Source organism: Parus major, chromosome 3 (assembly GCF_001522545.3).
Source record: "Parus major isolate Abel chromosome 3, Parus_major1.1, whole genome shotgun sequence".
Classification (NCBI taxonomy): domain Eukaryota; kingdom Metazoa; phylum Chordata; class Aves; order Passeriformes; family Paridae; genus Parus; species Parus major.
The window spans coordinates 38,606,542-38,634,101 of record NC_031770.1 but is presented as its reverse complement, the minus strand read 5'-3'; the positions used below and the strand labels follow the sequence as shown (position 1 = coordinate 38,634,101).

The 27,560-nt window shown below is 39.3% G+C and overlaps 1 long non-coding RNA gene across 4 annotated transcripts; it reads left to right on the top strand.

Annotated features, from left to right (window-relative positions):
• The first annotated feature begins 12,282 nt into the window (after positions 1–12,282).
• Positions 12,283–26,123, top strand: LOC107201254. 4 transcript variants are annotated; one of them, XR_004496328.1, is made up of 5 exons: positions 12,283–12,349; positions 13,264–13,432; positions 17,918–18,389; positions 22,941–23,002; positions 23,282–26,123. It is a non-coding gene; the product is annotated as an uncharacterized LOC107201254 (long non-coding RNA). The 4 variants fall into 4 exon arrangements; XR_004496327.1 differs by having other exon boundaries at positions 23,268–26,123; XR_004496330.1 differs by lacking the exons at positions 12,283–12,349; positions 13,264–13,432; positions 17,918–18,389 and adding an exon at positions 21,388–22,137 and having other exon boundaries at positions 23,268–26,123.
• The last annotated feature ends 1,437 nt before the right edge of the window (positions 26,124–27,560 follow it).

Genomic DNA, 27,560 nt, shown 5'->3' with positions numbered 1-27,560 from the left:
GGAGAATGAAGGTGCAAGGGAGTGGGAGGTCTAATGTGGCATTGCTGAAAAGCCACCTAAGATATCACACTGTGCCTTATGGTTTAAACTTTGACTTTAGAACTATGGTGAAATATAAGGATCTATTGAAGCCTTACGTAGTGAACGAATGCTGGAGAACTTCTGCTTTTGCCATTCCTAATACACAAACTATATACGGCAACTTGTCAGCACTTTCTCAGAACAAGTCTGGACACTTTGTTTTTCTCTGTTTAAGACACATTTTGTTGAGACACTTTACCTCTCTATCTGCAGTGGGGAACGATGTTTCCTAACAGACAGGCCTGGCTTGCAGGACTTTGGACTACATGCAGGTTATATACAAGGGTGTGAATAGGAAACTGGGATGGAGACAAACAGCTACATAGCAGGTATTTAAAAACTATCTTAGGTTTTGACTTGTTAAGGAATTCTGAATTTGTTTAAGGATTTAAGATTAGAAATTCTCTTAAATCTAATCCTGGTGTTTTTGGAGCTGGTGATGGCATGAGCCTTCCTGGTGATACTGATGAGACTGGATTCTGTGGCTGTTAAATATCTGGACTGTGGTGCTGTTTTCAGGTTCTGTAAATGCTTTTCGATGGATGGGTTTTATTTAAGGGCTCCATTTTTTCCTTTATATAAAGCCTGCCCTGCACAGCAATCAGGTTTGATTTATTCCAGTTTGATGGTGAACCTCTCTCACTCATGTTCCTGCTGTTTTCCCTCTTCAGCCTAGAGCTTTCTGATCTGTCACGGTGACATGTGAAAAACTTTGGGCTGGATTCTGGCTGTGCTCATATGGGTTTTCACAGGAGGGTCTTGCTGACTCCTTCCATAAAGATCAGCCTTAAAGAGGGATTGGGACAGGTGTAAATGCTTTAATCATGGTCAGCTCCTGAAGTTAATGCTCTTTCTGGCTTCAAAGGGAGCAGTGTAATTAGTGCTGGTTGGCAGTGACCTCAGAAGACCTACTCTAATAATGCAAATGCTGATTGCTCCCATTCCCCAGCTTTGGATCTTGCCTTTGGCATAAGTGTTAGTGCAGGCCCACTACAGAGCACAGATTACATATCTGACTCAATACAGCATCTAGCCTGATTCTATGCCAGAGATAACTAAGAGTCTACCCTCATCCTGCCTCTTCCATAACCACAGTCTGCCTCTGATTAATGCCATGGGCCTGTGCAGCCTCTGAACTACTCTGTAGATCTGAGCACAAGGCCACTGCAGCTGCATTAGTCAGGTTCAGGCTCCTGACTGAGGCTTACTGAGCAAATACAACCAACCCTTCAAATGGATCCCCTGCCCTCTGCTTGATGATGTCTTCTTATGTAGTAACAATATGAAATTAAAACAAATTGAACTTGTGACTGTGACAAAGTACAAAACATCCATAAGATATTTACATTTCAGGGCATTTGGGGGAAAGGTAATCTTAATAAAACTTATACCAATAGTTCTAATTTCTTGGCAAGCTTCTCTGTTCATTGCAAATAAAAGCCCCACTGTAAAAATATCAGTAATGGAAGGAATGCTGTCACTTCTTTTCCCTTTATACAAACATAGTTTGAGAAGTAGGAGCAATAGCTCAGAGGTAAGAGAGGCTTTGTTTTTTGATGTCTGGATGTTTCAAGAGTAACAAAGCTGTATTGATGTACTTATATTTGTGGTCAACATACACAGAAGAGCTGGCTGGGAACTATCACTGCTGGACACAGAGGGGAGGTTTCATGTTTATTTTAAACTATAACTGGGTCCAGCTGTTTTGTGACTCCTGAGCATACACCAGAGATTCTTTGAAAGTAGGAGCTCAAGCTGCTCTGTGGCAATCTGCAGAATGGATGCCAGCTTAAGGACAGACTTTTGAGTCAGATAGGATGACCAGTGCTGTGCTCAAAATGTGCAAAAGTGGTTGTCATCTAGTTTGTCAGGAATCAGGCATGCAGTGCAATACTGCTCAAACTTCTAAGAAATTGATTGAATTAGGTATGTTTTTAAGATTAATATACAGCATCAGTAGAGTAGTTTGTGTTTGTTTATTTATTTATTTATTTGATTGCAGGATTTTTTTTTATTATTATTCTTGGTTTGTATGTTTTGTTATTTATTTGTTTTTCCATTTGTTTTAGATTTCTTCTATCTGCACTGGAATCAAATTATGGGATTGTATAGCTAATGCATATGTGATAGGGTAACTATACTGAGGAGATAAGGGTCTTGATTGTGGCCCTTAAAAGGCCAGTCAAACAAGTGCCTCTTGTCTCTGCCAGGGAAAAGGGTGTTTTCCACTTTGTTTCTCATGCACTCTCACTGTGTCATCAGCTTGTCCATATTTTGATTCAACAGCTTGATGCAGGTCCAGAACTCTGGTCTGACACTCATGGAAACTTGGTTTCTCTGTATCTATTTTAGATATCATACTCTTAAGACTTTCTATCACTTTTTGTCTTTCACTTCTTCCATAGACCATTTACTGTGTGGTTTTGCCCCCTCTTTGATTTTAAGTGTACAGACTTGCTTATATCATGTTTCTCATGTGACAGATCTTTCTGCTACACAGTCAGCTCAAGTCACCTTAAATCATTCTGGAGAGTCTCATGTCTTGACTTGATTCTGCCTTTTAGTCACTCGCTGGATACTGGTGTGACTGTCTGAGGATATGGGAATTCAGTTTTTCTGGATTTGGCCTTTTGCTCCATCTACCAAATGCTGAAGCACTGTACCATTGCTTGGTACAAGACTAAAAGTCTTCAGCCACTGACTTCCATCAGCAATACAAATACCCCTTTCCTTAATGATTAAAATATTTTTGATAGAAAAGACTTGGTGCTCTGTTGATGAAAGAAGTTTTCTTAGAACTGTATTTTCGGAAATTAGCCAGTGTGGAGGAAGTACCCAAGACTTATTGGAGGACTAGATGTAAGGTTTTGGTCTTTCAGAGTCTTATTGTTTATAATATCTGAGTCACATGATCTCTTTAGAACCAGATGCAGCCTCAACCTGCACGGAGGTTAGGGTTATGGTCAAGGTCCTCTGCACTCCTGTGTTGACAGGAAGGTTGGTGCAAGACTTGGAAGGGAAATTATACCTATGAAAGAAGCAGCAGTAGTTAGGACAAGTCACTGGGAAGGGGAAGAGGCTATCCCAAAACCCTGATTGTGGTTATTGCACATCTTTGCACCCACCCTCCAGGATGATTTGTAATTGGAATCTAGCTCTTGTGCAGGAGCAAGGAGCTGCTATGGTAAGTTTAGGGGCCCTGGAAGAGGGCAGTGGGGTGCAGATAGGTCTGAAAACTGACAGGGCCAGTGTGAAAGCAAGCCTGGGGCTTAAGTCCCAGGCAGAAGCATGGCCAAGGGACCGTCAAGCCCAGGAGCCTGTGCCAGGGCCAGGTGGGAGCCCAGGGGACAATGGAGCATCCAGAGTGTCTGTGGTGATGGACAGGAGCTGTGGTGAGTGTGCCCCTGAGTCTCTGCCTGGCTGCATCAGGTGAGCACCTCGGTGCTGATACACTGATTCCTGTCAGCCAGATGTGGCTGAAGGGCCACAGGTAAGAAGTTTAGGAGGGGAAACCACATGGGATGAAGCAGGAGAGCCTTTGTGCCGCTCGGATGGTGATGCATGAAGTTTTGCTGTAGCAGGAAAATCCTCAGAGACACGTGCTGCAGGGCTACCCCTGCCCAGTGTCCTTATCCAAAACCTGACATTGAGCCTGGCATGTGTGTGTATGTCTTTTGCTATGTGCATCCCAAGCTTCCCTGACTCTTGGGATGCTATGCTCAGCTGTACTGAGCTGCTTTGTCACGCTTTTAAACTCTCTTCCACCCTCATGCTCTGCAGATAAATATATCCCTCTGCCTCCTTCAGGAGGTATTTCAAGAGGAGAGATGAAAATTTAGTTAACAAATCTTTCACTCCACAAGTGCCAATTATGTGGGGGTTTTTCTCAGATGGTCTAAATGATGAATATAGCTAGCTAAATTCAGAGTAACCATTTTCAACCTGTGTTTAGCACTGAAGTGGGCTGCTTCTATTTTCAGGCCAAAGAAGAATTTTTGTGCCTGAAATCCCATCCAAGTTCTTGTAAGTATATCAGTCAATCTAATAAAAGAGATTACCTCTTCCTACGGACCTTGCCTCACTTACATTCTTCAGGCACTGTGACTACAACAGTGGTGCTTGCTCATCTTTGCTGTTGCTTCTCTGCCACCTGCAGTGAGCAGCTTGAATGTACATGACAGAAGATGAGAGGAAGCACATCAAGGTATTTCCTGACTTTTACAGCATTTCATTTGCAAGCTTACAGACCCTCCTGGTAACACAGTAAAAGTCAAGTTGGAAAGGAGCCCTGGAGCTTGCCCAGTCCAACCCAATTCCATGTTAGACTAATAGTTTTGATTAGATGCTCAGCACCATATCTAGTGAAGTTGCCAGCATTTCCAAGCATGGAGCTTTCAAAACCTCTCTGTGTGTGTGTTACTTCAGTAATCCTTCAGAAATCTTTCTATGCAGATTTTTTCCTCACATCCAACCTACTATTCCTGCCTCTCATTAGATCAATTAGGCTACTCACAGACCACTTCAGTGCTCTAATTTCTGGGCGATGCAAAAAAGCTCCTCCTGGGGTGGCCTGTGCTTCAGCCTCTCAGCAGTTTTCGTGTTCCTTTGCTGGACTTTCTCCTGTTTATCGTTGTCTTGCTTGCTCTACAGACTGGTCACTCTGTTCCAGGCATGACCTAGCCATGTAAAGCATAGGGGAATAAGAGTTTTCCTCTGTCTGCTGGCTATGCACTTGCTTGTGTGGCCTAGTATGTGATTAGCTGCCTTCATTGCAAGGCACATGGCTGGCTCTTGTGAAATTTGTCAGAAAGGATCTCCTAAGTATCCTTCTGCAAAGCTCTTACACACTCAGCTCATCCCTAGCACGTACAGCTGTGTGGGGTTAGAGCATCCCAGGTGTAGAGGTTACAATTCTTCTTTTTGGTCCTCAAGAGATTCCTACTGGCCAATTCCTCCAGCCTGTCGAGGTCTATCTCTCTACTTTTTGTTAAGCATTTAGTTTCCTGTCTATTTGTGCTTGTCCCCATGAGATGCAGACGTGTTCAAAGACATAGTTCCCCATTAGAGCAGTGTTTATTTGTATTCTAGACTGTAGAGGCAGGGTGGGATTGCTTTGTAGAAGCAGGCTAGTCTTAATTGCACTGGAGATGGTCTTGGAAGGGGAAGGGCCTGTGCTGCCCAGTGCCTTTGGAAGCTTTTTCTTGACAGGATGCAGACACACGCCCCAGCAGGAGCTACAGGCCCTCGGGTGCTCATCCTTGCTATCTGCTCTTTGAGAGACTCACTAAGGAGAAATAAACAGAAAAATCCTGCTCTTGAACTGCTCAAGAAAGCCATTTCATTTTTGCTTCACCCCTTCCCCTTACCTTGTACTTTACCTCACCTCTTATCCACTTAGATCTTAAAGCTTCAGTTTAAAAAAGGACTGAATTAAAGTTAGAAGTAGTGTAGAAGTTTTCAGACTACTGTGTTCTGCCCAGAGAGAAAATGAAGGGACAGCATCTGAGTATGAATTTGTCTCAACCCAGGTTGAGATTCCCTTCAGGACCCAGGTGTATTCTGAATGGGAAAAATAAAATTATTGTTCTATGAAACACGTGTTCTTCTCTGCTGAATATCTAGCCACCCTAATGTTACATTTCTAGAATAGCAGTAATCTCCACAAGAGGGTTTTATGTCAGTTTAAAGACAAAAAAGAGGAGAAAATACGATCAGTTAGGCAGATTCTCCTTGGTTGCAGCAGTTGCTGCTTATCCTTTATACAATAGGAGGCAATATGCTTTTTCTCTTGGATGTTTTTATGAGAAAAATCACAGCCTTCTTAGAATGTTCATTTTCATCCCTCCAGCACAAGTCAGTCATAGCAACAATTAAATAATTCTGAAATTAAAAGTGACATTTTAGAAAGAAAGAGGTAAAAATTGGGTGCCAAGGAAGGAAAATGACTTTCCCCCTCCTCTTTGTGTCATATTGTTGATGAAAGAATAATATAGTTCTACTCTATTAGATAACAGTTTATAAAATTTACTTTGTCTTTCAGTTTCACACTCATTTTTCCTGGGTAGCAAAAGCACTTAGGGTCTGCTCTGGGTCACCTCTGGCTGCTCACCTGAAAACTGGGAAAAATAAGACATGGTCTGTAACCTTGAAGATAGTATTTTTAAATTCTTGAACTCCTAAAATCCTTCCATCCATGCTACTAAGCGTATTTTCTGCTTTATTCCCTCCTGTAGTCTCTTCTTCAGCCTAAAGTGAATTCTTGCACCCACGTACATTTTCTTCTCAGCTGTGGTTTCAACTTAATCTCTTCTGGAACCCTCCAGTTGTTTTAAATGTTTCCTGAAGCATGATGACTGAAACTGAACATAACATTTGGCCAAAGCCTCTTCTGTGTTGGGAACACTGACAAAAGTATTCCCCCTTGCTGTGTGTTGAACACTCATTGCTCTGTATACCTCAAAATGACATTTGTCTTTCTCAGCACACTGTTGATTTGTGCTGACCAACTCATCCACCATGTTCCCGAGTTTCTACTGAGCCAGCTGCTGCTGGCCACTGGGAAGCTGCTTATTTCTGCAGATATTGAGGTTCATCCAGCTGTTCTGCGAATTTTCCAGTTTATCAAGAGCGTTTTCAGTTCCAGTCCTGTCTCTAAGACTACCTGCATCCCCTCTCCATTTCATGTCATCTGCAAATTTAAGAAGCATACGGTGTATTTCATCATCCACAGTATAAACAAAACTGCTGGGAAAATTAGATACAGATTCAGGATAAATCTCCGTATAGAATTGCTTGTTACTTCTTCCATTTGGACAGGGAGTCTTTATAAGTACTCTTTGAATATAGTTGTACAGAGTTCCTGATGTTTTTATTTCACACCCATGAGAGCCTGTTGATCCAGATAATTTTCTTTCCTTTTTTGTTTTGCTTATCTAAAACAGTAGTTCAAAAGACAATGTGAAAAGCCTAAGTAAAGTTAAAACATGCAATAACAACTGCTTCTCCTGCACTAATGCTCTTGAACCATCATATTGGTTGTTATTCAGCTCTTTGTTAGCTCCTTGTTTGGCATGTGGAGGCCTAGAGCAAGTTTACCTTTTCCCAGCTCTTTTTTTTTTTTCTTGGCAGTTGAGGGTAAAGTTGATGAGCTTTTCTACTCATTTCCTTTCTCCCTTCCTTACTTCTTTTAAACACAGACCACACACTTTCTCACAGTTGGTAACTCAACAGTCTACAGCTATCCTCAAAAGTAACTGCTAATCTGTTGGAGACTATTTCAGACAGTTTTTCACACATGGTGGGCAGATGTTCATCAGGTTTAGCCAAATTAGCAACACTTTGAGTGCTACCTAATCTCATTCAGGCTAAGGTCATTCAGGCTATTAGGTTTTCTAACATTTATTTGGCCTTCTCTCGCTGATACTCCCTGTCACCTTTCCAGTGCAGAGTGATGAAGAAGGAATGATTTGGTGTACCATTGAAAGAGGCCCAATGTAAATGAACTGGCAGGAAAAGCTTCGCTCATAAGCCGCAAAATTCATGGGGAGATGTAGGGGAAAAAAAGCCAGAGACTGTGTTGTTAAGGAATGTGGGCAGAGGCTGAGCTTCACAGGAACCCACAGGTGCCTCCAGGTTTGTCTGACTATTTGTACACTGCTGTGGACAATAATCATAGAATCATTAAGGCTGGAAAAGAACTTTAGGACTGTCAAGTCAAACCATAACCTTGCACCACTCTTCTCACCACTAAAATGATATCTCCAAGTGCCATATCCACACATCTTTTGAATGATTTCAGGGATGGTGATTCAAGCATTTCTCCAGGTGTTCTATTCCAATGACTGGCCACCCTTTCAGTGAAGAAACTTTTTCTAATATCCAAGCTAAACATTCCCTGGTATAAGGGCCATTTCCTCTCTTCCTTTCACTTGTTACCTGGAAGATGATCTTGACCTTCATCTTGGTACAATCTCCTTTCAGGCAGCTGTAGAGATCAATAGGGTGCCCTTTCAGTCTCCCCTTCTCCAGGCAGAACAATCCCAGTTTTCTCAGCTCCTCCTCATCAGACCAGTGCTCCAGATCCTTCACAAGGTTCCATTGCCCTCTCTGGACATGCTCCAGCACCTCAACGTGTTACCTGTTACTCTCAATGTGTGGAGATGGGACTGGAACTGAACACAGGACTTGAGGTGCAGCCTCACCAGTGCCAAGTACAGCAGGACTGCCCTGGTGCTGCTGGCCACACTGTTCTTGGTACAAGATGCCATTTGCCTTCTTGGTCACCTGGGTGCACGTTGGCTCATGTCCTGCTGTCAAGCAGAGAAGGTAGGAGAAAGCAGCATATTTTTGTAGGCCATATCTGTGTAAAATACTCTGTTCCAAAAGTAGAATTGTTTTGTTGTGTTTTGAAGGATTTTGTCATCTAAACTTTTCCCTTTTTAAAGTATATTTTATCTTTCCTCTTTCTTTTAAGTGTGTGCTGCAACAATCCATTTCACCATGGAAAGAAACTGTCAGGCAGGGAGCCTGGCTCATCACTTAGACAGTGTGGAAATGGCTTACAGTACAAATCTTAAACTTTACACCTCTGGACACTTACATCATAAGAAGTTTTATATGCCTACAGAGAAAATAAAGCAGGGATGATGGTACTCTGCCAGGAAACAAACTTGTTCCATAATAGAAAGAAATCAATTCCCAGCTGAAAACGAGAAAGCAAGGAAGATTAAAAGATTTTCAGGTAAATTTTCATCCAGCATCCCTCTGCTTCCAGAAAAGCCTGATTTTTTTTGCCCTAACAACAGACATCCACAGTCAACTGCGACTTGTGTTAGATTTTTCTATTCCACTGGAGATGCTAAAATTGAAAGTACTTAAAAGGAAAGATGAGGGAACTGACAAATTCCATGAGAATCATCAAAAGAGATGAGTTAGATGTGTCAGAGGTTATGGTTATAGAACTTGTCAAAGAGGAGTACCAGTTCATACCTTCACACTTGGCTGGTGTAGCTCAAACTGAACAGTTTTACAAGTTCTGGCATTTTCAGGAGGAGTTCATAGCAAACCGTGAACTATTACCAAATGATTTAATGGCAAAATATTAGAGAAGCTTGAAAGCAAACTGGCTAAAGTAAGAAAAAGAGTCTCCAAGTGGATGGAAAGGTAAATTTTGCATTATCTTTCTGTGTGGATTTGTTGTGTGTTCCAGGGAAATGAAAGAGGTATAAGAAAAATCACCTCTCTTCTTTTCAAAGACCCAATCCCTTGTATCTGCTCAGTTGAGAATTTGTAAGATACATCTACTATGTACTGCAAAACTCAGAGCCCAAATTTGTTATGCCACTGTTTACCCTTCCACTGTCCCATGGAAATGTTGTGTTAAATATACAGGAAAGCAGGATCTCGCAAGCTAGTGCTCTGTAGGAAAAAAATCACTGCTGGTCAGCATCTCTATAGGAGCTGTATGTTCAGTGTCTTGTCCAGCAGCACATTTGAAATAATTTGTAGAAGCAGCTGCCTTCTCTATGTGTGCTGCAGACTCTTTACACACAGGCATGTATGTCTGGCTGGCCCCTTGTGATGGGTGGGATGGGAGAGAATTTGATCACTGAAGCACATACATTTTGCAGTCAGAGTTAGATACTGGATTCATAGAAATTAGGAAATTTAATGAAACCAGCTGGGTTTCTAAGAAATTTGGGTCAACTAAGAAATGACTAGGCCAGTGTGGCCTGGACAAAAATGGACATTTCATATTGATAAGAGAAATGATTGAAAGAATTTGGCACTTTGTCCCTCACTATGGTATTAATAGTCAGGATTTCATCTTTTGTGAGATGCCAACTTATTTAAGAAGGGCGTTTTACAGAGAATTTAGCAGTGCTGTTTGCTGGACTGTGTGTTTGCTAACAGAGAAGATGGAGATTGGGCTTGACTGGAGCCGCCATCCCAGCAGAAGCCCAAGTACACCAGAAACTGCAAATGATCAAGCAAATAAGCAAAGATTGTTAATCTTGTATATCTCCAACACAATTCCATTGCATTTTAGGAAGTATCTGTATATTTAGGAAGTATTAGCACAGTTAATGAACTTGCCACCAAAGTTGGTTACTTCCCATCTCAGTCTATAACCTCAAGCAACCTTTCTCCTCTGCCTCTGAGCTGAGCGGCCAGAGTAAAAGGAAGAAGGGCTAGGGGGGAAGAGAAGAGGCAAAGTACAGTATTATGTCAGGATAACAACTTGATCTTGCAATTTTTGAAGCAATTTTTTTCCCAGGAAACCTTTTCCCCAGGAGCAATTTTAATCAGTACAACTTTTGTGAGATAGAGCAACTCTGGTACAAAGCTTAACAGAAAGCTGTACTAACTACCAGTGATGCCAATTTTTGGCCTTTGATTAAATGGCTGAGCTTTCTACCAGCCTTGGTTTTAAACAAGTATATTCACAAAGTAAAAAAACTGCCATAGTATATTATCTACCTAAAAAAAAAGGCTTGTTGTGAAAAATTTAATCTTAGGCACAGAGAACTTTGAAGTGAGGCCAGCAGCACTCTTGAGAAAAGGTTCCCATGGCAGAGGAACCCAGCACAGGTTGCCTAAGAGACCCCCTTCTTTCTCTTGCCTGGATTTATTACTCAGACATGACAGTGTATAACTATGAGATTCTAAGTATATTGTTTTAATTTAATTAATTTAATTTATTGTTGTATTCCTTAGCTAGGGGTTCTTGGGTTATCTCTAGGTTAATTATGCCTTTCTGAGCTAGCTGTAACATTTAAAAACTGCAATGTGTTCCAAGGTCAGTGTCTTGTCTTGCCACTTGCTCACACTTTAAAATCAAATGTACTTAAAAAACTTCACGGACTTACAGTATAATTTTTTTAAAATTTAATAATTTTTGGTCTCAAAGGGAACAGCCAGTTTCTTATTTTCTCTCCTTCTCTCATTGTACACAGGTAAGCAAACAAGAACAGAGAATACAAATGTTAAGAGAGATGCTTGTATCAAAAGTTGATTTCCAGTCTCCTCAGTGATTTGAGCTGACATAATTTCATTCTGTAAGCTTCAACATGTTAATGGAGAAAAGAGAAATCACAAGGCATAGCACACCTCTGAAAACCATCTGTACAAGCCACAGTATAGCACTGGGGGAAAAGATGAATGGCAAATACGTATATTAATTGATTCAGGAGCAGGATACGCTTTCAGTCAGTGCTTTCATTTATTTATTTAAATTAGGGTCATGAGTGTGTATCTCTGTGTGTGTGTGTGAGTGTGTGCGGTTTCCATCAATTTTTCTTGACAGACCAGCAAATTAAACTGCATGGCTACAAAAGATATTGTCTTTAGTGCATTCCCAGTTCTGTTTCTGGCCCTACTGGCGAGACAAGCCCTTGCATGTGTCCCAGTGCTCCTACTGTGACTTTATGCCTTCTAATTAACTGCATAGCAGCAAACCATCACTCTTTCTTCCTGCAGTGTCCCCCAGCTTACAAGAGAGTAGCATCACGTGCCATACTTGCATTTTCACTTGCTGAAATATCTCTGTATGGTCAGGAGAGAAGGGCAGGCAGTGTTTAGGAAAGATGGACAAGTTCTTTCCCAGGTATTCTCTAATTAAGTGTAACACAAACTGACACCAAACATCTGGTTATCACTTAAACACTCTGCTAAAAACATTATTTAAAAAAAAACAAAACCCAACAACCCACAATCAACCTCCCCTTCCCCAAAGAAAAACAACACCTCCTAAACCCCAGCTTTTTAATTTTTGAGCCCTAATCATAAATGCCTAAAATGTTTGGGAAAAAAAAATTAAGTCTGTAGCCTACTGGTGAGTAATTTTTCTACCTTTCACACTGATGGTGACATATGAATGATATTTCTTATCTGACTTACCATGCAGTTTTCTATTTTTTCCCTTTTGATTTATTCAGTATGCTGAATTGTAATACTTGAAATTCTTTATTTAGGACAAAATCTGTTTGTTTTTATTCTTGTGCACTTAAGGCAGTGATTTGCATGTCACTAACACAACTGAAATATTGTACCTGAAAATTACACTCTGATTCTGTACTCTATGATTTGATGGTAGTCATGATAAAAATTCTACGTTGGTTCTTCCAGTGATAACTGAGGGGGCAAAAAAGTCATCTCTCAATACTTTTTGCTGAAATAATTGCACATTAATATCCAACATTCATAGGCAAGAGAACGGAAGAGGAGGACAGTGAAATCACAAAATCCTTGCAGAAGAGGAGCTACTTGGGTAAGTGAACTGTGCTGAGAATGACATTGTAATAGTTGAAATCCAATTGATCATCTCTAAGTTTTTAAAAACGCAAATGCAGCAGAACAAACAAATCTCCTGTCACAGCACAAAAGCTATGATTTTCCTGGATCCAAACTGAAACAGGAGTCTGTAATATGGACTGTTAAGCATTTTTTGATAGTCTTCTTTCCTCTCAATTCTCAATTTATTTAGAGCATGAGCTCTTCTGGACTCTCATCTTGTAATACATTACAAAGTAGTCTTTATTTGTCAATATTAGCTCATTTCCTTGGTGATGCTACAGAGAAATTAAGTATTTAAAGTCAGATATGGGCATTCCCTGACCTTATGTTTGACACAAGAGATCTAGTGCTCACCCTTTGATTTATTGTTGACAACAGTTTCTGTAGGAACAACCCACAGTAGGGAAATCTGAGACAGCAGCTGCTTACAGAATAAGCAGAATATTGTCTGAATAGACTGTGCTGGATTTCTTAAGTGTCCAACCTATTGTCCTTCTGTCTCCTTTTTGCTAGAGCCACATCAGGCTTTTGCCACTTTTACTGGAGAAATGCTGCTGAACAGAGGGTGGTATTTGCCCCAGGCTTCCATGAGCAGTACTGCACACCCCTTCCCCTGACTCTCCCTCCAGTGACATCTCAATCCTGGTGAAAGGAAAATGCATTAGGAAAGATGTCTTCCACCATGGGTTTAGAAGGGAAGCACAGAGGAGATGTAAGATCTGAGGGCAGAGCTGCACTTGACTGGCCCTGCCCAGCCCCCTTGGAACCTCTTCCCTTCATGCTCATGGCACAGGACCCCATCTCACTTCATCCTGGACCTGTCAGTCCCGGCCCATTTTCCTATCTCATCCTTTTTTATTCTTTTTTGTTTTACTTTCCTTACCCCAGAACCAGAGCTGTCTGTTTCTGACACCTTCTTAAGCCCGTGTTCTCCAACAATCCAGAGACAATCCTGTGGATTTGCTCTGAGGATTTCACCCCAGTTATCCACTCTCTTTAGCGATGAGCCTGGGAGTACCTGTGTGATGTTGACAATCTGTTGAAATGAAGATGAAAGGTAATGATGAACATGGCACAGCTAACAGCGAGAGGTTTCTCTAGGTTGACTAACACACTGCTCAGTGGCATAACACCAGAAAGGATTCTCTAAAAGCAAGGGGTTTACAAGTCTGAGTCTTCATATTTACTGGCTGTGACACATGCAGAAGACTATCCATGTTTTTTTTTTATTTTTTTATCAGTAAAAAATCTTTAATCTATTTAAAAATAGAGGCATCTTTGAATAGCTGAAACCTGCCACAAATATTTTTTTGTTTGAAATCCACCATAGAGGTATTTTTTTAAATGTTAACCATTAGTCGCATCAACAGTTCATTCGGAAGTTTTCATTAAAACTGAATTTTATTGAAAATTTAATTTAAAAAATGATTCCAGAACTTGTAGTAACACACCCCCCACTAAAAAAAAAAAAAAAAAGAAACCCAAACAAAACCATTACATTCAATTGCACAACGTTTACTCCACATTTTACTCTTTTTTGTGCATTATCATAGGCTCTGAAGGCTCAGGGCAAAGGAATGAAATGCAGTCAGGAATGGTGTACAGGTTCTTATGCAGAAAGCCAGAATTGCTCTGGAAAGAAACAAGTATTTCAAATGCTATCAAGCTTTGTAGCAACAAGGAAGATGGGATAGAGCAGAAACAACTAAATAGAGTTATTGAAGTTTTTTAAATGTCAGGTCTTGAAGGAAGGCCAAAGGATTAGACCTTGTGGATGGACGGTTCTGGGCAAAAGAATCTTTCTTTTGTACCAATCATTGTGGGAGACATGGTTAAACTCTGAGCAGGACCAAGGCTTTCTTTTGCCATTCTCAGCTGATCAGCACCTAAGAGCTGAATGTCACCACAATGACAATCTTCACACAGACTGCAGCCTGTACTGTTTAATTGCAGACTGTGTCACTTGCTGTGGTGTTGATCTTCTTTTGTTTGTTTTGTTTTTGATTGGAGACAACAAAGTCTAATTAGCCTTCTACTGTGGCCTGTGTTCTTTGGGTAGTCCCAGTGCTTTCATGCCACTGCTGTGTGCCCCTGATATTTTACATCACAACTTCCGAATCTCCTTAGCACTGCTCTGAGCTCTGATCCAACTTGCTACTCTCAATATTTGACCTTATGTTTATTTAACTAGAACTCTAACCTTTAGGCTTGGAAGGTGTCCTGGCAGCCTACCAGCTCTCTTGTTCTTGCTCACTCCACTGTCTGAACCTGAAGAATTACCAATCACACTTCCACTCAGGTGGTGGTTCCTTTTTTTTACCATCTCTTTTTCTTGTAAATGTAACTCTAACAAGACTGGATGACTCTAGAGGTCTTTAATATCTTTGCAATTGTTGTTTCCAATGTATTTAATTTTACACTATACAATATTTACACTGTGTTTTTAAAAGGTAATTTGGATGGTTCTGCAGTCAAGAAACTGGAGTATGAAAGAGACTCAGGCTCATTAGCTTTCATTAAGGCAAGCAGAAAGATGACTAACAGTGACCCTGTAATCTACGTGTCTATACTTGTCTGCAGAGAGAGAATTCGTGATGTGTTACTGTGGGACAGTCAAACTAGCATGAATTTAAGATGGATCAGGGCATAGTGGGGAATATTTATAGCTCATGCACATGCAAATTTTATCTAGGCTATTCAGAGATTGATTTTTTTGTGCAAGCTTTTATAAATATTTTAGAGATAAAGGGGAAGATACGACGTTTTGTCTTCTGCCAAAGTGGTGAAAGGGAATCATGATAAACACTCCTGAATTATCTAAAGGAGTTCTTGAGAGATTTTTCAGCTGTTGGTATAAAAATCCAATGCCCCATAAGACTGTTGAGTTCTGAAGAGCAGTTTGTTTCCAGAGAAGTCTGGGCACATGTGCTATCCTAATGTCAACTTGCTAGATTTGCATGAAAAGCAACAATTGAAATTTGAGTCATTTGCATGCATTACTTACTACTGACAGCCTAAGACTGAATTTTTCCTCTTGCCATGGATCATGTGTAGTCTTTTCTATGTGTAGGGAAACCATCCTGGGAGGGAGGGCAAAGGGAAAGTTTTTTTATACAAGATGGATTTTTTTAAAACAAGTAACATTAGTTAGTAGATGTTAAAATATCTGATAGGATATTTGAAATCTGATGACGGAGAGAAAATAAGAATATAGATATGTAGGCAGAGAACTAAGCTGTCCTCTTATGTTATTATGATATTGAATAATGTGTATCTGATTCACTCTTTCAGTGAACAAGAGGTTCCCTCCTAGGAAAAGAAGCTGCAGTTTTAATAAAGAGGAGAGTGATTGAATCCTGTTAGCTCCTCACAGACAGTCAATTCTTCTCTCCTTTGCATCACTGAGCATTCAAATCTGGAGTCACTTTGCTTTAATTCACTGAACCTCAATTTCTCTCTGCCCTGTTAGAGCAACATTTGACCTCTGGGCATGTGCAATAATCTCCATAATATGTAACAACTATTTGCTTACATCTACTTTTGTATATGATGTTGAAAAACATTTATGCAACTGTTCTTCTCTTTTGTTCCAGTCTAAACTGAACAAATAATTAGAAACACTGGAACAGATGAATCAGACTCCAGATAATAAAAAAGATGAGAGAAAGGACAGTTCTGAGTTGAGCAGAAAAGAAATATGGTACAAATTAAGGCAATAAGGTTCTAAAGGGTCAGAAGGAAAACCAAACAAAAATTGCCTCAGCTGCTGAGATTTTTCCTGTTACTATGATCAAAATGTGCTGATACCTAATGAAATCAGGTATGTAATATTTCCTATACTTCTTTTACTCCTGGTCTTATCTGAAACCAGTAGGTGTCAGTGAAAGACTGTCTAAAGGGTTAGAGATGTCTCAGGGGATGAAACCCTTGAGCTAGCAGAAACATAATAACTGGATTTCATGCTTATGATGAGGAGGTTAAGCCCTGAATCACGTGCTTTCAAGTGCCATTCCTAAGCTTCTTTTCAGCCTTCACTGTATCAGTCCTGAATGCTGTAGTTATCCATACAATAGTCCAGTCTCTCTTGGAGGTTTGCTCAGTGCTTTGATTCAGTAACAGCACTGAGGTTTACAGTCTTTTTATGTATTGCTCAAGAAAGTAGTGTCTTTTGATAAGTAAGCCTTTTGATCTGTAAGGAATCTGTATTAGGATCTTCGAGTAGGATAGAAAACATAAATCTAGAAAGTTTTGGAAGAGTGAAAAAAAAAAAAAGCTGATTGCTGAGAAACTAGGAAACCCTGTGAATGTCACCAGGATAAAGTATAACTAGTATAGTGTATATATATATATATATATATATATATAGATATAGATATATAGGTATATAGATATATAGATAAAGTATATACTATTATATAGAATAACTAGTATAACTGACTGTAGCACACCTGCCTTTTATGACTTTAGTGAAAACCTGCTCTGAAAGCCATTTTCTTCCAGAGCATGAGAACATTCTGATTAATAAATTATAAAGTGGTAAATAAGGAAATAGCAGTTCATGGGGTGATGTAAAGTTCCTTTTGTGGAGAAAAGAAAAATCCAAATCTTCTTAATCTGTGTAGTGTCAAGAACAGTTCTTGAACAGTCAAACCAGCTGTGGTTGTGGGTTTTTTTTCCTTCAGCGGCTAAACTGGCCCAAATTTCTCTCTAGTGTAACTGTCTTCCAATCAATGAACATATGCCTGAATGCAGCTGCTCTGATTATGTTTGTTTCTACAGCATGGTACAGATTTTGAATTCCATTGCTTTGTAGTCAACCACTAAAAAACCCATAAAATCAGTCATTGGCTCTGGATCTCCCACAGGACTAGTGAATAAAACAAACAGAACTCTCCAGGCCAAGGCAAATCTGAGGAATATTTTTGCATAAAATGAGCTAAAAGGCATTTAAACCATGGGTAAAGGTTTCTCCCTTTCTTCTCCTTGCCAGGTACTAATTTCGGAAGTACTAACTCAGTTAACCTCAAACTTCCCCTCCTTGTCTTCCTCAATTACACATTGAGGAATTAAAAGTAGCCAAGTCAGAAAAATGTTAATGTTGCTGTTCTTCTTTTTGTGTTACTGCTGTATTTAGAAGCCCAAGCCAAGAAATTTGGGCCACATGTGCTAACATGTGCTGGCACTATAGGGAACTAAGCTTTATAAACATTGTTCTAATATTGTTTGATGGATTCTTTTTTGTTTGTTTAGGTTTTTTGGTTTGTTTAGTTCAGTTTTTTTGTTTGTTTGTTTTCATGTGGGATAGCAAGCAATTAAAAAATGTTCAATCAATGTTAACCTGAAATGAGAATTTCACAATTTTCTCAGAGAAAAGGGAGGTCTGAGTATATTTTAAAATTGAATAAAGTTTTCTTAATATTTTCTAAACACAAGGCATTATTTTCTTCTCTCTAGATAACATTTCTTTGAAGCCTTTCCAGGACCAGTCACTTATTCTGATCCACAGAGTGAGACTATGCTCTTCTTTCTATTCCTTCTTCAGGAAAAGCAGGATCTTTGGGAAGCTGGTGGCTGTTGGGACCCCAGGGCAGGCAGCAGCAGGAAGCATGGGCAGGCCTTTTCCGCACATGAGGCAGTGCATCCCTCAAATTTGGCTCACTCTCTCTTCCTCCAGCCTGCCTCACTTTTCATCAGAGCTGTTGGCTCCCACAGGACCTGTCAACTGAGTGCTGATACACAGACCAGAGGGACGAAGAGGAGGGCTGGCTGACAAGCTGCTTTGGAGAGCAGGAAATTAAGGTGTTCTGTGATCTTTAGTGATGAAACATCATCATTGCTCAATACTCAGTGCCTGGTCCTGAATCTGACACCCTGGCACAAAGATGTTGCATGTGGAATATGGCTAATGAATTACTGCAGGCTCTGAAATCCCCTCCCAGCTCCAGGACAGCCCCCCAGACAACAGGATTTTCCTGATCTGCTCATTGCAGGAGTGAAACAAGCCAGAGAACAAGGTGAGAAACTCTCACACAGCAGAAAAAGGCCAGTTCTTCCTCTCTGCATTCTCACTCCCTTCACCTGTGCCTTGCATTCCTCCTTCCTTCCCTTCTGCAATTGCAAATCTTTGGGGTTGTAATCCTGCACCCATCTTTCCTGGCTACTCCATTCTCCATAGCTTCCCCTGCAGAGGGACACAGGTGTGGGAGACACATAAACCAGGATGATCCTCAGCTGCACTGCCACCAGGGAAGAAAGTGGTTTATTTGTATTAGTACAGACTAATACACTTCACTGGAATGAAGGACACTATTTGTGCATGCAGTTCCTCTCATCCCTAGGTGAGGAGCTGGCAAGGGCCTGTAATACAGCTCTGGCTGCAGCAGCATGGACACTGACAGGCTGCAGAGGAGCTTGCTGACAAGCCGTGAAAAGACAAAAAGGTCTTTGCCTCAAATAAGACCCTGGCTGGACAGAAGCATGAGCAGACCATGTAGGTTCTTGTAACTTAACATTACTGACCTGTAGTGAGGTGAATGGGTGAAGTGACAGTGAAGCTGGCCTGTAAAATTCTGAAGTGCATTTTTTTCTGGACTCTCCTAAGGGAGTACAACATGTTTACTCTGCTCCTTGTGTGCTATTATCTGTTCTTTGTGCTGGGACTCAGTAATTTCCTCCTTGCCTCTATTCCCATTGTGTCCAGAGCCTGACTATTTTTGCATGAAGTGCTAAAGGATCTTGGTTGGGATGACTGTGAAAGGTGAGTGGCACAGCCCATGTGCCAGCACTCATTTCCTGATGGAAATAAAGTGTGGCTACAGTGGGTGCGTGCACCCAGCTGAACTGGGGACAACATTGTGGGTGCTTGGCGTGGTTAACTCAAGCTTATAGGGGGGAATACCTACTAAAAACCCTATGGACACAGCCTTAGATGACAATTAGCTTTGCACCGCCAGCTCTGTCTTTTAAATTGTGCATGTACTTTTTTTTTTACTTCTGGAAATCTAAAGCAGACATGAGATAAAAAAATAGCAAAAAAAAACCCCACCAAAAACAACAAAACTGCTCTCTGTTTCAGAACAGCTTGAATCTATGAGGTGTAAAGTTCTTGATAAATGGGAAGAAATGAACACACTAGAGACTGTGAAGAAAGAAATAGTGGTTTATGCCGTGATGGTGCATATAATGCCAATGACTCCTAAAAAATATACAGGCAAAAAAATAATGAATTCTAAACACATCCTAGTAAGATTTCTGGAGAAGTACTGGTATCTGTGTAGATACTACCACTACCACTTTTAGCACTGAGATATTGGCCCTCAGTGGTCTTTATTTTATCCCCACACAAAAAATATGTGCCAAATTTGTGAGCTTCTGTGCTCACCACAGCATCTTAGCCTCTGCCACTGCAATGGGAGGCTTGCAGGCTGACCCTCACTGTCAGGTGATGATTTACAGACATAGGGGTTTGGTTATTTCTTAATTCATGCTATAAGTTTGGGGATTTGCAAGTAAATATACATTAAACAGCAGCATCATTATTTTTAGCTTGTTTGTTTCTTAGCCTGGAGAAACAGAAAGTTCTGGGTGGGATTTTTAAGTATTCCAAGTTGGCATCATCTATCCTTGAAATGAATGCTGAAAGGCCTAGTGACTTCAAGGAGGGAGAGATAGGTCTGTCTCCTGATTCCCTTTGAAATCTCATTTCTGAATGCTGAAATAACCAAACATTTCTGAAGATTATTCACTAGTATATCAATTACCGTAGCTGCGAACACATTTCAGATGCAGACAGGAAGCCCAAGTTTAAGTCTAGATTGAATCAGTCTTTGATGGATTCTTGATATCAAGTAATTGACTTTTAATAAAATGACAAATATTAACATGAATACTTATTTACAGAATATAGTTGTTACTTTTTCTTGTAATTCACTGGACTCCGTCATTATTGGTTCAGCTCTCATAGTCACTGGTGCTGTACAAAGAGATAGGCTTGTATTGGATGCTGTGTAATCCAAGGTACAGAACTTGCAGAAATTTGTTCATGTGCAAAAATTTGCATACTGAAAGTGGCCTATGTGAGTACCACTTAAACTATAAAAGACAGACACTTGCCAATTTCTGCAGGATCAGTGCATTCAGCATTTACAAACAGTATTCCTTTTCTACTGGCTGTTGTGCAGTTAGAAATAACACAAGATTTCAACAAAGACACTTTAACATGTCCTTGTCACTGGTTACACTGATAAATGTTCCAGCTGTGTGAAGCGAGGAGGGAATTTCATGCAGCCTAAAGTACAGTCAGCATGAGTAGGGGATAAAGTGTCACTCCTAATAGTGGACAAACAGCAGTTGTTCATGTAAAGCTTATGTTTGACTAAGCATCTAAAAGGTCAAACATCTCTTCAAACTTACTGTCCCCTGAAGCTCTTATACCTGTTGACAGGAGATAAAATGGATTAATTAAGTATACTGTGAATAAAAAAAGGTGCCAAAAAGTCACAGAAAAGCTGAAAAAACCTGTGAAAAACACTTAACAAGAAAATTGCAGGTAAAAGTACAGCCAGTTTTCTTGTCATATGTTTGACCATCTTTAAATTCAATGACATATTTAAAATAATTATTTTTACTGCCTAATTTTTCAACCAACCCTGTGCACTGCTACCTAAGAGTACACGAAAGAAGTCTGTCACTTGTTCCTAAAGCAATTAGCAGGCCTTCAACATCAGAGAGCTCTGGGGAATGAAGAGAACTCTTGGTTTGTTTAGAAGATTTACTTCGTACCAAGACATTCAAACAATGAACAGCAGCAGTAATTTATGAACTCTTTCTTTCTTTCTTTTTTCCTTTTTTTTTTTTTTTTTTTTCTCCTACCAAACAGGATTACTTAGGATCCATGTGCCTTGTGTAAGGTTCCTGTGTAAGCTCTCGAATATATGCTCCCCTATGGCAAATGAAATATGAAATATGATCCTCTTAAAAAGAATATCCACTTTGGGAAATTCTTTCTTTTGTTTTTTTTTTTTTTTTTTTTTTTTAATTAAATATATATATTCAGAGGGCTTTAAATATAAATTGTTTTTTAGAGTGGGGTTTTTGGGGAGTGCTGAGCTTGTCTTCACTGTAATGAAAAGGGACAGTCAGCAGATGGCAATGTTGTATAGCTATCCCAACAGGAGACAGCCACATCAGCAAGGGAGGGAAACCTCTTAAGTAGCCATAAGGGAAAATGGAATGGCCCCTGCAGGCCTTTGGAGACTTGGCCCTTCAAGCATACTTCGTCTGAATCCTTGTGCAGTCTTTCTGTGTTTGTAATAAATTTTGTAACAATTCAACATTAAAACCCCCTCATTTGAAAGGGAAAGCCCAATATAATCTAAGAGCTTTCTAATTAAACTAGTTCATTGCCATATTCTTTTAAAAACACTTCATAATGCTGTATAAGTACAACAACGTTCTTTGCTGCAGAGGTTTTATTTTTAAAAAGATAAGCGTGTCTGATGCATTTTCTTTTGCTGGAATGTTAACAGATCCATTCAACTGCCTTTTCATGCTCAAACTAGGAGTCAACTCATCAAACATATTTCTCCAATGCCAATTAAAAGTTCTATCCATAGAATCCAATGTGGTTCAAGCATACGGCAAGCTAATTTATACATGAGTTACCTTCACTAGCTCTAATTCCAAATAACTGGAAATCTTCTCCTTGGCTCCAGCAAGTTCCAGATTAGGCCTGCTGTGCTTTGCCCTCTAGAAAGTGGAAAGGTATGTGATTTAATTCCTTTTTTTTTTTTTTTGACTTTTCCTAAACTACCATGGAGAGCTATTAGAGTATTTTGATCTAAATATGTAAATCAAAACTGCAAAAGCTTCCTCCTTCCAACTGTACTGAAGGCCCTGGAAGGAGGTAAAAGCCTGTGGTAGGTAATTCTGACATATAAAATTCATGGAACAGCTCAGCAAGAGGAGCTTGGAAGGACTTCTGTAAAACATAGGAACTAACAGATGTCTTGAGAGAAGTGAGTAATAGCTTGTATAAAACAATTTTTGATTCTGCTGCACACTCCGAAGTCTGAAGCTCTGTGTTAGTAGCCAAAAATGCAGGCATGATTTCAGATATAGGTGAAATGTGAAGCACAAAGCTCATTGCATTCAGAGCTTTGTCTAGCAGCTCAGTCTAAAAGCCAGAAATGGTCATGGATGCTGAAAGACAAAATCAAGTCATTTGTAGCATAGTACTGGCTGTAGCAAAAAAAGATGCTATGAGCACCCTTCCTTGTTTACATGGTAAGACCTGGTTTCACTGTCTGCTCAGTTTCACTCAAGGTAAAAAATCTGGCTAGAAGAGAGGCTCTTAGACTCAAAGAGGTATGTAACTTGAGATATAGTGCTAAATTAAAACTCCTGTCACACAGAGACTACTTACTATGATTTATGTCAAGGTTAATGGAGTAAAAAGTATTGAAATGCTGATCAGACATGTTGCCAATTAGCTGCTGCAGATTTTTTGTTATATATTAATAATACAGGTATTTCAATGTTTCTCTCGATTTTTATCTTTTTTACAGGAAGTTCAAGGAACTAGCACAGAAATTTTAAATAAACTGAAAATCACTCAGGAAAATCAAAGGTCGGTACGAAATGTTAAAATATCTATGTCAGTGTGCTTGCACAGAAAGTGTTAGAGTGTTGGAAATGCCAGTCATAACAGCTTTGGGCCAAAGTAAGACAAATTAGTTACTGATAGCAGATGCATTCAAGTGTTCATTGCAGAACATACACAGTAGCAGCTGGGAGTCATAATAAGATATTATAGATTTTACTTCAGTGTGGCTCAGAGTATTAAATAATACAACTTATGCATAGAGTTTAATTAAAAATTCTGATTGCTTCAGTTTTTTACTAACAGAATCAGAAGACTCAAAGCTGGAAGGGACCCAGAAGGATCATCAAAGTCCATCTCTTGGCCCTGCACAGGAAAGCCCCAAGAAGGATGCCATCTGCCTGAGAGCTTTGTTCAGACACTTCTTCAGCTCTGTTGGGCTTGGTGGCACGACCATACAGATACAGAACAGACACATTATGGTACTTAAAGACTTAGAAGTTTTCTGAAAACATCCTGCTGATGTTTTTTTTTACACCTGAAATGGACAAGTTCAAGCCCTGGTCTCTTCTGACACTGCTCTCTAGTGACTGTTTTGGCAACTTTTTTGTGCAGTGCAGTTTCCTTTATATTGGTAACTAGCTTGAGATTCCTAAACTTCTTTGATGTGAACACTTCTTTATTTGAAAGGGGTGCATTATTGGGTCATCTGAAGCATTTGAAGTAACATATTTTAAGAAGTTAAATCATGCATGTTTGATTATTGATGCTGCCTGTCACAAGTAAGTATTGAATATAATTGTTTCTGTGGTGCTTTCAACATTTTGTTTTAGAACAAGACTCTTCATTTCTGCCATGTTTTTACTCTTCCAAAGCTCTGTATATTCCAAGGCTTTGGATGAGGGGCCATCCAACCCAAAACATGGTGGAAGAGAGGCTATCCCTACTTACTTATCCACTGTCAAGTTCATGAGAAGCACATACATGAAACACAGGTGTGTGTTTCAGCATATTTAACATAGCTTCAGATTGGTGGTTGTGAGTTTGTAGTGCTGCTTAGAGGTTTGTTTTTTCTACCTGAAGTACAATTTTACAGAAACTGAGTCAATGTCAGCCAGAACCAAAGCTTTGCATGAGATGAAAAATGTATCTATAAAAAATTTGAAAAGTCTGGTTTGTTGTCCATGAGAATTTTTGTACCTGTAATTTATCAGTGTAAGAAATCACTGCATCCAGGCAAATCAGGTAGTGGCAGGCTGCAGTAAATTTAATTCCTTAGTTTGCTGCATGCCTCATTTGCTAGTTTAGTAATTTAATTCCTTAGTTTGGTGCCTGCCTCATAGTTAGTTAAATCATTTGTTAGCAAATGATTTAATCTATCAGTTGGAGGTGGACATCTTAAGTTAGTTGAAGGCCTGAGGACATGCAGAAAGGCTCACTGTCCTGAGTGCGTTTTGGGTCAGCCTTTCAGGGTTTCAAACATTACATTATGGAGTTGTTGCCTTTTGTTACAACACAAAAATCAGAGAAAGATTTATCAGATTTAGATTTGCAGGTGGTGTTTTGTGCCATAGGGACCCCAAACTGTTGCTGCAGGTTCCTGTTGTGTCTGTGACCTATATACTCCCATGCACAATTATGACATTGTTGGTAAGAATCCAAAATTATAGTTACAGACTCCAAAGAATAAGGTCCATTAATATAGGAAAGAATAACTCTATTTTCATCTTACTGCCAACATTTGGTGTCAAAGGGGATGTTATATTTTCTGATACTCACAGAAATTTTTACTTTTAAATTTTATTAGAGAAGTAAGATCATTCCTTTTCAAAGAAGCTATGAATATTAGCAAGAAGAGTCCTGAACTCGGATATTATGAAATATAAACATTTTCAATTTAATTATTTTTTCAAACTTCAAATAGAAAATAAATAATTCTATTAGTCTATGAAATCGTAAAATTAAGGCTATGCTTCTGTTAATTTTCTGTCTCTGGCTCTTGATTGAGAATTGTGATATGTTTCATAAGTTGATATGTACAGCTGTGGTGCGCTTGTGTTGTTGAAGGGTGGCAATACAAATAGCTCTCAATTCAGGAGCTGCTACCTAATAATCTAAGACCACTAACACACAATAATTTTGTGAACATGCAAAGTAACCACTTTATGGTATGAAGTTATTGTATATCATGTTGTTGTGATTTCTTGGATGGATGCATTCATTAGGCTTAATGAGGGGGTGGGGAGGAATTGAGGAAGAAAAACAGTAAAGGAAAGCATGAAATCTAAATGAGCAGTCTCCCCACCAACAGCAGGGAGAGGAGTTACCAGAAAATGATTTGTATTTCACTTCCTGCTTAAATTTGCAAGGATTTCTTTGCCAGAGCAGCATACTAGTAGATCTAGGAAGTTGAAGATGATTACAAAATTATGGGCAAAATAAATAAACGTTTTGGTTACTGAATGTTACATTCTCTTTAGGAACTGAACATAAGTCAGTGTAGCTGAGGTGTTAGAGATTATATAAAGCACCTGTATGAATAGAAGAGTTCTTTTCCCTTTCCCTTCAAAAAGTATGGATGAATTATGTTCTAAGAACATGAAAGACAGAAAAGGTGCAAACAAGGTTATAAGTCATGGTCACACCTGAATCTGCTTATAAATTGGAGAACTGTGCATTAATCTACTTTCTGATATTTCTTTGACTTTGAATTGAGGATTGAGTGATCTGCAGGCCGGGTATGGGACTCGGTGGGTAAATGTCAATGTCATTTGGCAGACAAAACTTGGACAAAAATAAAACTCAGTTCTTTCTGAGAGGATAATAGGATATATTTTGTTAAAAATTAAAATTTGAGAACATTATAAATGTGAAATAATTGGTCAGCCAAAAGGCTATTAGAAATAAAACATAAAGGTAATTACTAGTAGATATAGCAGAATACAAGGTTAATTAGTCTCATTGGTATGATGTTAATAATTGAATGTAATCAGCCCTGGGATACTTACAGTAGCGCTCTCACTAAATGTTTTAAAAAATGTAACAGAAGGATTTTTACATTTTGCTTCAAGCAGAGCTTATGTATAAACCTTTTAAAGTACCACACTGTCTTGGGATTTTTGCATAATAAAATGCTTTGTAAAATGAATGTCCAAAATTCTACTCTCCTCCACAATGTTAGGAATCACATTTCTAGAGCTGACATTCTTCTCTTTCTCCAGGACAGATCAAGAAGACTGAAACATTAATGGTAGCATGAGATTTCTGAATCAAGGTCTGTCTTGAGGCATAATTAATGGCAAGCATCTAATTATCTGAAGTTAAAACTGTATCATCCTTTGCCTTTAATGCACATAATATAACATAGATGAAATTTAATTAGAGGCAAAACATGGATTAATACGTTTTTAATATCTTCAGTAGGAGCTTTCCGCAGGTGCTAAGAGATTCTCTGGTGAATTGGGCAAATATTTAGCCTGTCTGTAGCCAGATAAACAGTTTTCAGCAAACAATTCACTTAGCCAATTTCTTACTGTTTCTGCTGTAAGACTATGATTTCTTCAGGCTTAACAGCTATCTTGGAATTTTTATTTTTATTTTTTATTTTTAGTTCTCATTTGAGAAATTAAAACTGTTTGAAATTCAAAATTTTGAGAATATAATTTTTTACCTTTAAATGGATGAAGTCATGATATGATTTTATTTGTTTTCCTGGTAAGGTGGTTGTATCCACAGGTCTGGTGGAAGTAGTAAAATCTATTTTGGACTTGGCTTTCCATTCTAATTTGGATAGGTCAGCTGTCTCACTACTTTGTAGAAATGTTTGTTGTCAGGTCTTGGCAGCTCTATTTGATCCATGCCTAAGTCATTGTAGGAAAGGAAGGCAGCAGGAAAGCAAGTTATGCTGGGGAAATGATGATGTTCACACTCTGCATTATAAAACTTTATAGGACAGATGTAAACCATTTTTACTATCAGTACAGAGCATCAGATCTAGAGAAGGTCTCTCTTATATAAAAAGGTGTAGGGGGGATGTTTTCTAGAGCTGCTGCATTGAGGCAGGTAGCTTTTGCCCAGATCAATTCCAACAAATTTCAGTTATCTAGCAAGATGTGAGGGAATATGAACCATCCCCTGAAGATTAATCTCTCTCTTTACAAGCAACTTTGTGTGCCTGAAATTAGATGAGTTGGTCTTAGTTCCTTTTCTATGGCTCATAGTGGGAAGACCCCTGGGTGCTGCCTGTGTTTACATTGGAATGTTGATTGTCACAGGCTTAGATGTCAGTTTCTGGTCTGTGCTTTTGTTGGTTGTATGCTTTATTTCCTTTTAGAAAGATGTGGGACCTAGTAGGGGGAGTTCTGTTACCTGAAAATGAATTTCTGAGAGTCTAGAAGAAAATAAGTAAAGAAAGATAAATACTCACAACTTCGAACATACTCCTAATTTCTTGAGGGTGTGCCAATAGAATACAGGCTTGAAAAACTGCTATTAAACCCCAGAACAATATATTATAACAAAATGTCAAAATCAGAAATGTATTTTCATTTTTGCATATGCTATTGAGGATAGCTATACTGTCTGC